We start from the raw sequence: 13,305 nt of genomic DNA, 5'->3' as shown, positions 1-13,305 counted from the left end.
ATCACGACAGAAGCAGGAAACGAGAGCTATACGAGCTAGTTTCAGAGGAGAACATTACTGGAAGCCAGGACGAGGTTTTGATTGCAGCCAAGGATAGCAGGAAACGGGTCTTGTGTGAAGACATTCTCAGAGCACCAGAAAAAGGTCAGTCTCATTTGTTTGGACATGAATGTATGGGTTTTTCGTATTAAATACCACATTTAAAATTGAAGAAACATAATCAATAATATCAGAAAAGCTTCATCAAACTTAAATAGAATTGTTGCTAATAAATCATAATAGTTAAATGTTAATAAAAACTTTCAATTGGAAACAAAAAGGAAATAAGATTCCCATGTGTAAATGTTATGTTTAAGAATAATAAGATATAGCAAATATTAAGCAGTGATTGCCATTTAAATAAAATAAACAATATTTTGATTACAATTGTAACCCATATGTGTTATTATTTTACTCTTTTCTTTCCTATCCCGATTAGGAACCATTAAGAAATACTTAGAAGCCACGTATGTAAGTACTTAATTTTATAAAAAGCCCTGAAATTGAAAACACATTGATATGTGATCTGGTAAATTAATTAGATTAGTATTAAAGCATTGATTAAATTAAATGACATATAAAAATATTATCATCTCATATCAATAATCAAGATCACAATAATATATATATATATATATATATATATATATATATATATATATATATATATATATATATATATATATATATTCCGCTTCCATGCAAAGTCAGTCCAGTAATAGGTAAATGAATGAACAATGTCAGACCAGTGAAACAATCTCAGACCATATACGTGGCTCCGGATTGTTTCTCGCAGTTTTCTACATTAATTTGCATATTTTATTGACTATTGCGGAAGAAAATGAAAGACTATGGCATTATCTACTGCAAATGATACCAACATGCCTATATTTGAGCCACATATAGTCAAAAAGTGCAAGGCAAAACTGAAGTCAAGTGGCTCCACATTGTACGAAGGATTGTTTTGTTAGTTCCAACTAATTCCGCCTAAAATTATATACAAGCGCTGTTGCATCTATTTGTATATATGTCTTAAAATTAGCAATTCCGAACCAACAGAAGTGGCAACAGCGTTGGTTGTAACTATTAATACAGTATATCGTTTCGTATCACCTCAGGTAAAAATGGATATTATTGAAACGGTGGACCCGAGGCAGTGACACAATACAATGATAAATTTGTCGATCTTAAATTTAAATGGATTCTGGTTATTTGGAATACATAACAGATTTTCATAAAATGTATATTTATTGTAAATTATAGTAGAAAGAACAATATTCTTTAATTGAGTTCCAAATTTTTTTTTTTTTTTTTTTTTTATTTAAAGTAAGCCGCATCAACCATATTGGTTATTAGCGGATGGATTTAGTGTATACAATAATGACTAAAAATTACATAATTATATGTGGTACAATATGTTACTGTCTCTTAAAAATTTCACAATATTTTCACTGGTACAGACACTAAAGATCTCCGTTATAACTGATGGTATGTTATAAGTTAGTCTTTCAGCACTATATTTGGGACACTCTGTTAATACATGTTTCACTGTTAACGGCACATCACAACTCGTACATTTTGGTTGAGGTTCCTTCTTCATTAGATATTCATGTGTAAGTTTGCTGTGTCCTAATCGAAGCCTGGTTAATACTACCTGAAAGAAACGGCTAGGAGTGTTGTTATTCCATCGTCCAAAATTTGGTTTTATTTCTTTCAACTTTGAAGATTTTTCTTCCCAAAATTTAGTCCAATTACATATAAGCTTTTGTTTGAAATACGGTTTGAGATCTTCTGCTAGTGGTTTCATTATCGGTCTGATATTTGGAGAATTTGCTATTTCTCGAGCGTTTTTATCAGCTAGTTCGTTTCCTTTAATGCCTATATGTGACGGTACCCACACGAAGACTAATGTTTTGTTCTTCAGCTGCTGCATCTTGTTTTTAATTAATTTAGCAATCGGGTTGCAGGTGTACATTTTTGATAGTATATGGAGGGAATTAATTGAGTCAGTAATAATAAGGAATTTTTCTGATTTGACTGTTTGTATATGGTTTAGAGCTCTGTATATTGCATACATTTCTCCAGTTATCACAGTGGATTCTGTGGGCAATTTGAAGCTTTTTATTGTGTCTCTTATGACAAATGACGATCCTACACCAGAAGTTGTTTTAGATGCATCTGTGTAAACTTGGATATATTCAGGGAAAGAAGAAAGTATTCTATTATAATTGCTTATAAATATTTGTGGATTGGTTTCGGATTTATGGTATGATAATAGTTGTAAATTTAAAGTAGGCAAAGGTATTAACCAGGGAGGTGCCGTGTTTACATTTGCTGAATGTGTTGAGGGAAAGTTAAAAATTTCAATAGAGTTTAAAATGTTTTTGATCCTTAATTGAAATGGTAAATGTGTCCTTATGTTGATATTAGATAACGATGACTGAATAAGAAAAGGGTTGTCAGGTTGTAATGATGATTGTTTTGAAACGTAAGATAAACTAAGTAATTTTCGTCGTTCATGTAATGATGGTTCTCCAAGTTCCCACTCGAGGCTTGCAACAGGAGTTGTTCTGTAAGCTCCAGATATTATGCGTAATGCATTGTTGTGTATAATGTCTAAGATTTTTAAATTTGACTTTGACGCTGAAGAATATGCAATACATCCGTAGTCCAATTTTGATCGGATTAGGCTTCTATACAACAGTAGTAGTGTATCTCCGTCAGCACCCCATTGTTTGTTGGCTAAACATTTAAGAAGATTTATACCATTTTGACATGATATTGCCAATTGCTTAATATGTGATTTCCAACTTAAAGTTTCGTCGAATGTTAAACCTAAATATTTTATCTCTGTACATCGTTTCAATAACTTTTTGCCGAATTTTAAGGTAGGTATGTTAGTGTGAATAGGCTTTTTGGAAAAAATAATATATTGTGTCTTGTCAGCTGAAAAATTGAATCCACTCGTATTAGACCAACTATCAATTTTGTTTAGTTCTTCTTGTAAAAATTTGACCATGGAATTAATATTTTTTCCTTTGACGAACATTATCATGTCATCAGCATATAATCTAGCCTGTGCAGGTCTCTTGAGATTTTTTATAACATCATTCATTGCAATTAAAAAAAGTGTAGGGCTAATTACAGATCCTTGTGGTGTTCCATTGTCCTGAGACTTAATAGTAGAATGTTCTCCATTACTTCGTACTGAAAATTTGCGTTGATGTAGAAAGTTATTCAAAAATGCTAACATGTTTCCTTGAATTCCCCAAGTCTGTAGCTTTTTTAATATTCTGTATCGCCATGCCAAATCAAATGCTTTGTTGATATCAAAGTAAACAGCTATGCATTTCTGTTTGTTACAGAAGGCTTCATTAATTTGACTTTCTAAATGTAAAACATTATCTGTAGTGGATCTTAAGGGACGAAATCCAGCTTGTTCCGGTATGAGTAAATTGTGATGTTCCAAATGCCACATAAGTCTATTATTTATTATTTTCTCTAGCAATTTGCAAGTAGAACATGTAAGTGATATTGGCCTATATGATTCTGCTGCTGTTGCCGGCTTATTAGGTTTTAGAATAGGGATGACAATAGCTTGTCTCCATAAGTCGGGAAATTTTTGTTTACACCAGATTATGTTAAAAAGGTTCAATAGGAAGTCTAAAGCTTCGTTAGGTAACTGTTGTAGGAATATTGCGGGTATGTCATCTGGGCCTGGTGATGTGTTTTTTAACATTTGGACAGCTTCTAACAGTTCTGTTTTATTAATTGGAGTATTTATATCATCGTTACTAGCTACAACTTCTATTGGATTTGCTTCTTCTTCTTCCCGATAACGTAAAAAAATATTGTTGTAATTTTCATTTGTAGACTCTTGTCTGTATGTTTCAGCTAATTCTTCTACAATTTTTTTGTTTTCAATAATTAGGTTTCCATTTCGTTCTAGGTATTTTATTCCATTTTGTGTATTGACGCCAGCTATTTTCTTTACTTTTTTCCATGCGGATGACATGTTAGTATTCCTGTTAATACTTTGAACGTATTTTTTCCAAGACTCTTTTTTAGATCTGGTAGTAATTAATTTTGCATATGCCCTTTTTTTCCTTAGCTCTATCAAGTTCTCATTAGTTTTATGTCTTTTGAAAGTATTTAATGCTTTTTTACTTTGCTTTATTGCCAATTCACACTCTTCATTCCACCAGGGAACAACTTTGTTTTTTGCTATGTACTTTGTTTTTCCCATTGCAATTGTGGCGGCTTCAGTGATTAAGTTATTAAACAATTTTAAAGTTAAGTTTATGTCTTCTTCACTTCTAGGGATATTTGATATTTCTTCGGTAATTTTTGTTTTAAAGATGTTCCAGTTGGCTTGCTTAATTTTCCACTTTTGAAAAGGATTGGTTTTTGTTGTGGGGTTGGAAATTTTTGTTATTATTATTGGATAATGATCACTTCCATATAAATCGTCTACGGTTTGTCATGTATGATTTAGTAACGTCGATGGGTCAGAAATAGACAAGTCAATTGCTGAAAAATTTCCAGAAGCTGCGTCGAAACGAGTTTTAGCTCCATCGTTCATTATTGTTAAATTCAGGCTATTGATTATGTTTGCTAATAACTTTCCATTTTTAGTAGTTTTTTCGGAACCCCATAGGAGATTATGGCTATTAAAGTCACCAAGAATTAATTTTGGTGATGGAATTTGCATAATTAAGTCGGAAAGTTCATTTCCTTGGATATTATGGTTCGGGGGAATATAAATATTACATATGTTCATTTTTTGATTAGTAACTGTTGTTACTGTTACTGCTATTGCTTCTAAGTTTGTATTAATTGTGATTCTGTGTACTTGTAAATCGGTTTTAGTATATATTGCAACACCACCACTGGCATGATTTGTCTGTCTATTTTGATAGTAGACATTATATGACTTCAAGTCACACACATTGTTGTCTTTAAAATTAGTTTCTTGAAGACATATAATATCAGGAGAATATTTCCTAATTAAAACCTGAAATAAGGGTAGGCGGGTGTGAAAACTGTTTAAATTCCACTGTAAAATATTATTATACATGAATTATATTTTTATTTAAATAATTAGTTTTGAGATACATCACTGTCGAAGTCAGATGAAACAGAAAGTCGGAGCACTTCTTTAGTTAATTTTTTAGTTAGTCTAGTACATTTGATTTTCATTTTTCGATCTTCAGTCTGCGAATGTATTGCATTTATCATATCTATAAGAGATGGAATATTTTCGGTATAGTCTTTAGCAATGCTTAATGCATCACTACTACCGTGAGTATTCTCTAATAGGTCAGTGAATTGTTGACTATCGAGTGGGAACTTAGGATTGTGGTTGTCAATGAAATTGATTATGTTTTGGGGCAGTTCTCGAAATTCTAATGAGCGTTTGCCTTCCGACTTCAACTTTTTCTTTGGAGCTTTTGGGACAGGTTTTGTAAAGTAAGAGTTTGCTTCTGAGGAATTAGTAATATCTGGTGTATCTTCTGGACTAGATGTTGCATTTCGTTTAGAGGTCGTAGGATTAGTTATTGAAGTTGTTTGAACTTCAAAAGAAGTGGGTATGTCGTGATTAGGCTCATTGAGTATAGGAGTAATTGGTGTTTGTTCACATATCATTTCAAAGTTAGTAGTATTTGATATAGACTCACTTGAATTATTGCTGTCTGAGGGATTGTCTAGAGAGGAACTTTGTTGTTGTGATTTAGTATATGGAGTAGGAGCTTGGAGTTGGAGGCTGGCACATCGTGATGCCAAATGACCTGGTAGTTTGTACTTATAACATAATGTATCTGTTGTAAGATATATGTGATATGTTAAGTCATCATGATAAATTTCTAATACTTCGGGAATTTGGAAATTATCTTCTGGAGGAGATATGTACACCTGCATTCGAAAACTAAGTATGTGACTATACGCTGGATCAGGTGCTCCAATTCGTAAGAATGTGATAGGTGACATTAGCTGTAATCCAATAGTTTTTAACTTGGTTTCCAATAAATTATGTGGAATTGTGGGACTTACGTTGGATAGAACAAGTCTTTGTGATGGGGTAACTAGCTTTCTTACTGGTATTACTGTGTTATTAATTTTAATAGAATTATGTTCTTTTAAAAATTTGTCTACCACTGATTTACTTGATAAGTATACACAAACACGGTTGTTTGAAATCTTGGATGAAAATATAATGTTTTTTGGATCTACAATTGGTCCGAGTTCTAATAAGTAATCTTGTAGTTTGAGGCCCTCTATTGCAGAAAAGATAATTCCCTGTTCTTTGCTTGGATAAGTTATTGGTGAATGAGTCAATGCTGTAGAATATTTTTTAGTGTTTGGTGAGTTATCAGTATCAATAATACCATTGCTGTTATTATTATTCATTTTGGTCGTTTTCGATTTTTCGGTTTCATTAATTTGGCTGAGTACGGACCTGTTTTATTTAAAAGTTGACGAACAACCAGATTTTGATAATTGCTCTTTTTATTCTAACCAAATTGTTAGGTTAGTCAGAACAATGGTCAGTTTATTATCATGCAATCAAACAAAATGAGAGTTTTCTTTACTCACGTATGATTTCCTGCACTTAAATAATCACTATTATCACTTTAGTAGTAATTTTAACTTGTTAATTAACGATTTTTACTAATATTATTTCAGAGCTGTTTATAAAACCAGTTGCTGGTAACACGATCAGGTCTGGAATCAGTTCCAAATTTTAAAGAGAACAAAATTAACAAACTAATGTAGAGATATTTTGAGATATTTTTATTTTGTTTTATAATGTCGTATATTTTCTTTTGTTTTTTGTCACTTTTTTACAGACAAATTGGCTGTCTTAATTTTAACGTAGATTATAGTTTGGAAAAGTAATTAATTCTTGTAAAATGTTGAGAATGTGGCGATACAATGCTCTCGTCTCTTGTCATGTCCGACCGATCTTTGTGACTTTATTATTTTAACTATATCTGGTTAGTCATATAAGTGCTGGTAGGTTCCCACTTTGTACAGTTCTCTGGTGTCATCTTTAACTGCTCCATATATTCCTGTAAGAATTCTTCTTTCTGTGATTTTTAAGCAGCTCTCGTATTGTTTTGTCATTGTCCATGTTTCACAGGCATACGTCATTATAGGCCCGAACGGTAGATTCTTATTTTGTACAGCTGGATACATTTTTGGATTCTATTATTTTTTGTAACGCAAACCAGCAACGATTTGCACTTTGTATCTTGTCTTTAATATCTGTTTATGAGTAATGATGTTGACAGAGCTGATCGTAGCTCCCAAATGTTTAACCTAATAAACCCTTTTAAAGTTGTACTGGTCCATTGTAAAGTTTTACTCTAATACTCTGTCTCACTGTTCCGTTCGTATGGTAGCCATAAATTTTGTATTATTCTTATTTATTCGGAGGCCTATTTGTTTTGCGGTATTTTACAGTCTAATAAAGTCTTCCTTGATACCTATCGTTGTATTTTCTACTATCGGCCAAAACCAGTATAGTGTGAAGCCCTTGTGTTATAATATGTAATGTGAAGATAGTGTAATATTATGCGAGGAGTGTTTCTGTGCTCGTTTTGTACGCAATACTCTCCAATACGGCATTTGATCTAACCCTTCAACGCCCAACCTTTTTTAGGTTCCATGTATGCCCAAGGGTGGGTAAAAAATGTTCACCTCGAAAATAGCTAATATATTTATTGAGAGTTGTTGCAAATGGATTAAACTTAAGAATCTTATGTTATGCTTAATTAACACACCATCTTCTAAAATATTAATATAAACAATTTACAAACCTTACAACAAAATTACAATGTACATCAAAATTAAAATACGAGTAAAAGCCAGTAATTCAGATTTGTCGATTTTCTCCACATTCTTCTTTTCAGCCTCCTCATTGGCGGATAATTATGTCGATTATGTAATTGTACGTAGATAATTATATGGATTATGTTCCTTCTTCTTCTTTTAGTGCCTATTCGTTTCGAATATTGGCGATCATTCTGGCTATAATTATTTTATTAACTGATGCTTTAAATAGATTAGTTGTTGTTGTGGAGAACCATTTCCTCAGGTTCTTTAACCATGATATTCTTCTTCTCCCAATTCCTCGCTTTCCGAATACTTTACCTTGAAGGATTACCTTCAGTAATCTGTATTTGGTGCCCTTTCTCATTATGTGTCCGAGATATTCTAACTTTCTCCTTTTAATGGTATACATCAACTCTCTTTCTTTGCCCACTCTTCGTAACACGGTCTCGTTGGTTATTTTGTCAGTCCATGATATCCTTAGGATTCGCCTGTATAGCCACATCTCGAAGGCTTCAAGTTTTATGTTCCTACCAACGAGAAATTATATAGAGACCTTTAGTAGCAAGTTTTATCAAGGGTGTATTTTTTGTGCCCACCCATATTTAACTCAAGATATTACCTTTACTTTCAAAAATGTCGGTAAAACCAAATTAACATTCGATAAAGGGCTGTCTTTTTAAAAATAATAATCTAAAATAAATAATCTAATAATGACTAAGAATCAGAGAGGTGTTATTTGCTTTTAATGTGTTAGCTCAAAGATGTATAGATATGAATGTGGATGTGCATGTTTGTTACGTTGATTTTGAGAAAGCATTTGAAAAAGTAAGACATGAACAATTAGTACAAATTATAAAGAAAAAAAACATAGACCAAAGGGACTTCCGAATAGTAACAAACCTTTACAGGAATCAAAGAGCATAAATTGTATTAGATACAAACCCGGTCCAGAAATTGAAATCAGGAGAGAAGTTAAGCAGGGATGTGTTACGTCTCCATTACTCTTTAATGTATATAGTGAAGCCATTTTTGATAAAGCATTACTTTCTCATAGTGAAGGAATAATACCAAACGATAGATCTATTAACAACATAAGATATGCAGATGATACTGTAATTATCATAGCAAGCTCTGCTGAACAACTCCAACTACTACTAAACAAAACAAACAGTTTCTGTGAAGAAAATGGACTAAAAATGAATACAAAAAAGACAAAATACATGATACTAACTAAGAAAACATACAACCAAACATTCATTTGGGATATGCACCGATAGAAATGGTCGATACATACAAATACCCAGGAACCTGGATTTTATAGAATAATGACAAAACAACAAACAACAGAAATAAGGACCAGGATAGAAATAGCAAGAAGTGCGTTTGTAAAAATGAAAACAGTTTTCTGCAACAAAGACCTTGGATTGGAACTGAGAGTGGGAGCTTTGAGATGCTACGTGTTAGAACACATAAATAACATGTTCATAAAGAACATATAAATAAGCTACAGTCATTTGAAATGTGGTGTTACAGAAGGATACCTAGAATAGCATGGACACAGAAGAAAACGAACACGGAAATATTGCGAGAATTTGGCAAATAATGCGAAATAATGTACACAATAAAAATAAGAAATTTATAATTAGTTCAGAGAAATAAGGAAAAAAAAATATCATGTTGGTGACACAACCCCCTCCAGGCCGAAACCAAATTTTTTGAGTAGTATGGACATCTATATTAATAACCTATATGTTTCCTGCAGCCGATTTTGATGATATACATAGTTATAAACAAATGAAGATCAAAAAACGGTAAATTTTCGCTTTTTTCGTCTATAACCAAAAAGTTAAGCATTTTAAACAAATTTGAGAGTAAGAAACTCATAAATCGTATAAAAAACTTCAATATGGCGTCCGCTGAATATGTCTATCCTTATTGGTTGCTTAGAAAATTGCAAAATAATTCATAAATTTTGAGTTTTTATAAATATTCATAAGTTATGTAAAAATTAACTTAGAACCTTATTATTACACGGAATGCTGGGACTTCTGGTGCTTAAATTATGCACTATATTTCATAACAATTGGTCAAATAGTTTAAAAGTTATTTAATTTGTTTATCCCAAATTATTTTTTTGCAACACTGTAAGTCAGAAAATGATGAAATTACAGTAATACTTTGGATAGTTTATGAAAGAAGATGATTTATGCTAATAATTTAATTTAAAAAAAATGACAAAAAATAATTCTAAGTATCGCAAAATTATTTTGCAAGGACATGTCGATTTTTTGCTTATAAACAATTAGAATAACTTTTTAACCATTACCCGTAGAAAAATTATTTTTTCATATTTAGAATGACCGAATTTTTATACAAATTTAAAAAAAGAAAAAATTGTCCTAGCACAATTAGGGATGAAGTTGCCCCCTCCCCTTTTTTTAAGTCACAGCAGCTTTCTTTATAACAATTACGAAATCAAATCAGTCACATTTGAAAGAACATACTTCAGAGATTTAATGTACCAAATATAAAAAATATATACTTACAAACAAATCTTACACAAAGCTTCAAAATGTGAGCCTTAAAATCGGCCGGTTTTGAAACTTGGGAGATCGATGAGAAGGCGGAAGGAACTGTTAGCTGTATCTCTTGTTCTCGCCTATGGATTTCGACGTTTCTTTTTTTAATTTGTATGTACTTTTTGCGTACAGTACGAGTATGCATTATTTAAATAAATTAATTGTTATATACACCATCAAATTTGTTTAAACAATTTTTTTTCAATTTTTTTTATAATATTTGAAGTAATTTTAATCACAAAACATGAATATTTATGAATAATATAATAATACATAGTTTTTTAATACAAATGAGATTTTGGTACACTATTTTTTGGTAAACATGCTATTAGATGAATGAAAAACTGAAGTTAGAGAACCACCAAACAAGAGATAAACGTAATTGATTGGAGTTGGAAATTAAGCTAAGAACCGTTAGTATGAATCCGATCAACAGATCTTCTTTATACACGGGCGCCCATATAAAAATTTTCAGGGGGGGCAGACGTGAAGATGTTGCACATTATATTTTGTATACTTTGGATAACCATATCATAGTTAACAGCATGGCCCCCTGCCCATGGCATATCTTTATACCAGATATTTTATTAAAATGAACTATCTGCTCTTGCAAAACTGGTTGCACCGAGTACTTGTTAGTACAGAGATATAAATAGTTTATGGACTTCGATAACCAAAACCTCTGTCTTTCTCTATTATCTATTTTGGAGTTTCTTTTTTTAATCTGTATGCACTCTTTGCGTACGTTACGGATATGTTTTTTGTTAATAAAGTGGTTATTTAAATAACTAAGTAAATTGTGTAAACAATTTTTGGAAATTCTTTTACGATATTTTTAGGATGACTTTGTTGGCAATCATAGGATTGGATCATATGCACTTGACTTTACAATAACTTATAATAAATAGGTAACTGATAATTGTTACGTTTTTCATAAAAATACAAGTATTCCTGAATAAATCTCCTTTAATTTTATTTTAATAGTCTTGTTATAATACCAAAATGTATGAAATATCTTAATTTTTGCTTTTTTGCAATCTTAAAATTATAACTTTCAATCTTGTAAGATACAATTATTACAATATTGTAGAAAATTTCTGAAAATAATTTTGTTCTTTTTATCCTCTCTCTAATTTTGTTACATTTCATTTTTCGTTTTCTAGTAGCATGTTACTTATGCTAACTTACTAATACTATAGCTTATTACTAACTTACCTAAGTATAAATATGCACATAAAAAAAGTTACAGCCCTTTGAAGTTACAAAATGAAAATCGATTTTGTCCAATATATCGAAAATTCCGCGAGATTTTTTATTGAAAATAGACATGTAGTATTTTTATGGCAGGAGCATCTTACAAAATAATTATAGTAAAATTTTGACACCACATAAAAATTTTATGGGGTGTTTTTTTTTGTACGTTCAAACTTTTGTGTACGTTCCAATTAAATTATTTTTGTGGTACCATTAGTTAAACACATTGTTTTTAAAACTTTTTTGCCTCTCATTACTTTTTCGAAAAGTCAGTTTTTATTGAGATATTTTGAATATTAGTTAAATCCACCACATATTTGTAAATATGGTTAAGTACGATTATGGAGACTTGGTAATCGTATGAAAATTTATTTATAATTTACATTTTTAGGCATATTTTGAACCATATTAAAAAAGAAGCCACATCTTGATAAAAGGTGCCTTATTGAAAAAATACTAAGAGACAAAAAAGTTTTAGAAACATTGTGTTTAACTAATGGTACCGCAATAATAGTTTAATTGAAACGTATACAAACATTTGGGGGGTGTAAAGGAATAAAACCCCCATAAAATTTTTATGTAAACATATTAAAAAAGAAGCCGCAACTCGATAAAAACTGCCTTATCGAAAAAATACTAAAAAGCAAAAAAAGTTTTAGAACAGTGAGTTTAAGTAATGGTACCACAATAATAATTTAATTGGAACGTACACAAAAGTTTGGGGGGTTTAAGGGAACAAAACTCCCATAAAATTTTTATGGGATGCACAAATTTCACTATAGTTTTTCTTTAAGATCTTCCTGTCATAAAAATGATACATGTCCATTTTCAATAAAAAATCTCTAATAGTTTTCGATATATTGGAAAAATCGATTTTCATTTTGTAACTTCAGAGGGCTATAACTTTTTTTATGTGCACATTTGTATTAAGGTAAGTTAGGTCCAATCGATCTATTTTTGGTCCCAGAATATGTGATTTAATTTATGGCCTGTATTTTTGTTACGCCCTTTATAACTAATATGTACATTTTACAATAAAAGTTACATCAAATATTATTTAAAAAATTGAAAAAAAATTGTTTAAACAAATTTGATGGTGTATATAAAAATTAGTTTATTTAAATAACGCCTATTCGCAATGTACGTAAAAAGCACATACAAATTAAAAATAGAAACAACGAAATAAATAATCGAGAACCAGAGATACAGCTAAGAGCTCCTTCCCCCCTGTCATCGCTATCCCAAGTTTCAACGCCGGCCGATTTTAAGGGCCACATTTTTAAACTTTGTGGACGATTTCCTTGAAAGGAAATGTTTTGTATACTTGGTAAGTTAAAACTTTGAAGTATGATCTTTCGAATGCGGCTAATTTTATTTCTTAATTGTTATAAACAAAGCTGCTGTGAATTAAAAAAAGAAGGGTGCTAACTTCGTCCCTAATTGTGCTAGGACAATTGTTTTTCTTTATAAATGTGTATAAAAATTCAGTCTTTCTAAATATGGAAAAATAATTTTTCTACATTTAACGGTTAAAAAGTTATTCTAATTGTTTATAAGCAAAAAATCGACATGTTCTTGCAAAATTATTTTACACTAT

The sequence above is a fragment of the Diabrotica virgifera genome, chromosome 5, assembly GCF_917563875.1.
Source record: "Diabrotica virgifera virgifera chromosome 5, PGI_DIABVI_V3a".
Classification (NCBI taxonomy): domain Eukaryota; kingdom Metazoa; phylum Arthropoda; class Insecta; order Coleoptera; family Chrysomelidae; genus Diabrotica; species Diabrotica virgifera.
The sequence above is the reverse complement of the archived record's forward strand: the minus strand, read 5'-3'. Positions refer to the sequence as shown.